Source organism: Poecilia latipinna, unplaced genomic scaffold (assembly GCF_001443285.1).
Source record: "Poecilia latipinna isolate Pla-1442-1.1 unplaced genomic scaffold, P_latipinna-1.0 Scaffold1579, whole genome shotgun sequence".
NCBI lineage: Eukaryota > Metazoa > Chordata > Actinopteri > Cyprinodontiformes > Poeciliidae > Poecilia > Poecilia latipinna.
Window position 1 is genome coordinate 174,570 of NW_015114195.1, and position 2,494 is coordinate 177,063.

The 2,494-nt window shown below is 38.8% G+C and overlaps 1 protein-coding gene across 1 annotated transcript in view; it reads right to left on the reverse strand.

Annotated features, from left to right (window-relative positions):
* LOC106963768 (G-protein coupled receptor 183) overlaps nucleotides 1-2,244 on the reverse strand; it is a 7,498-nt gene extending 5,254 nt beyond the window's left edge. Inside the window, exon 1 of the mRNA XM_015058851.1 lies at nucleotides 1,965-2,244. The gene's annotated coding sequence lies outside the window, so the exon portion shown is untranslated. The remainder of the gene's footprint in view (nucleotides 1-1,964) is intronic.
* Between the last annotated feature and the right edge of the window lie 250 nt (nucleotides 2,245-2,494).

A 2,494-nucleotide genomic window follows, 5' to 3' on the forward strand; every position in this document is an offset into this window, starting at 1 on the left:
CCACCCTCTCAAACTTTGTCTCGCGATACACACAAAAGAGTGGCCTCACAGCGCCAGGCGGGGTGCGCACACACACACACACACACACACACACACACACACACACACACACACACACACGCATGTGCGCACACACAGAGATGTAACACATCTACTTAAAAAAAGTTTTACAGAATTTCACATTCCCAACAGCTGCCAAAAAAGGCACTAGGTAGGTACAAAAGGTGTGCACACATCTTAAGGGGAATGTCGAGAGAACCATTAACTTCACGTGTCTCTCTTTGTAATGATGCAGAAACCAGGAGTAAGTTCCCCTGTGAGCCACATTATATGTACAACTGGTGTTCCAGTTCAACCAGTTGGATTGGTTAAGGATTTTTGCCTCACTGGTCATTCGAACTGCAATTTGCAATACGTGCTAATAACAGTCTTGTTTTTGTTTTGTTTTTTGTTTTTTTGTTTTTTCCTGTCTGCTTTACACTTTCTGACACAGTAGAAGCACATTAAGGAACAGAGGTTCTACATTACTCTGTGTGTGAGAAAGACTTAATGAGATGGAAAAGTTCAAAATAGCAGTAGTTCGTTTATTATATAAGGCAGTCATATTGAATTTTTAGGTTGGGTTTGGTGAGAAACCTACAACCTATGATCACCTTTTCTTGAAAATCGCTCCCAGGGAACATTTTTTATGATGAAAATACATCAAAGCAATCTGTAAATGGTTCATGGACAGAGAACAATTGAGTCCAAATTACAGATAGACATTTAATTTAAATGTGAACATTTTTAGAATAAGAGCAGTACTGTACACATAACATCTCTTTGACTGAATCAGTTTTTGGCTTTAAAATAAGGAAATATGCAGAGTATTTGCGGCTCATTGTTGCAATTTTCTGACTAAAAAAGAAAAAGAATGAAATGAAGCAATGTTTGAGTTTGCATTTATGAAAAGCTGCAGGCTCCAACCAAGTTTTTTTTGCCTCACAGAGCATCCCTCCTCCTGCAGGAGGAGGAGCTGCCACTCAGCTCCTCCAGACTGGTGGCAGCAGCAATTGGCAAGCACCTGTTGGAACTGTGCATCTGCCGAACTCATCACAGAAATGACTTCTTAGTCCAAAGCTCTTGGACTAAGAAGAGCATAATGGAGGAGGACTGTTTTTCTGAAGGGGGAGCAACGGAAAGAGTGGGAGCTTCTTAAAGAGACAGAGGCTGATTCCACGGGATCAAATTTCAAAGTCACTTTTGTTTTAAGTTATGTTTGATATATGCAGCATTTTTATTACAACTGATGGTAACATAATTACTTAATTGCGGTATAAAATGGCACAATGTACATGGAACATACATTTAAATATTTAAATTGATAAGGGAAGATGATGGTTTTAACATATGACTCAGGACACCACAAGTGAGCTGATATCAAAAACTGCACTCTGTTCTACTCTATTGTTGAGGTCTACCATTTGGCTTTCACTACAGCTAACAGTTGGTCTGGGCTCTGAGGTTTTAGACAGAAGTTCTCAGCTTCACAGTCTAACCTCTGAGTGAACTTTGCTTGGACTCCTGCTCCTGTTTTGACTCATTTCTGTTTGTCTCCAGTGTTTTTGTCTGCTGAAATATGGACTCCAACATTTTTTAAAAATCATTAAGAAATTGATGATCAAGAGGAACGCTTTTTTTTTTTTTCCAGTTCATCGCCGATGTCTTCCCTTGTTGACATCATGCTAATTGTTTGTTTCTAAATGCTTACCCTCAAACTGTCAAAAGTTGCTCTTATAAATGTACTTAAACCTCTGTCAATGCTCAGTTATGTTCTTCTGCTTTTTAATACATTGCTTCGTGATTTTGTACTAATTGCTGTTCACTCATTACTAACTTCATAATAATTTAGATGCATTTTTACATGCCCAATAAAAGACTTTGTTGACATAATATCACAATAACAATAGAAATTTTTACGTTACCTGCGTGTGTATTTGCAGAAGACAGAAATGCGGTTGCAGAGAAGGTCACACACTGATTAAAGCCATGGATGTGGTGAGGAGCTCTGTTGAGAAGCACCAGTTTGATCAGATATCAGAGTGACTCTGCTTCCGCTGGCAAAGGACGGTTTCAGTCGCTGCTGTTCGTGTGGTGTGTCTTTACTGGGACCCCAAAATATTTCCTCATGAACATGTTTTTTATTTCATCATATTACCTAAAAGTGATGAAGTTTCAGTTTCTGGTTTTATTCCAGATGATAGAGATCTGAAACATTCGTGCAACAATAACTTTTCATCGTCTGAATGCATTTCACAATTGAATTAAACTTGAGACTCTTTACGGTTGTGTAAGTTTGCTTCATATCCTCCTAAATATTCTTTTTGAATCATTAAAGGCTCATGTTGAAGCTTCCCCCGCCCCCTCGGAACATGTGAGTTCAGGAGTCCTCTTATAAATATAACAGACATCCTGTCATCCTGTTTTGAAGATACTGAAGCTCCCAAGCCTGAAA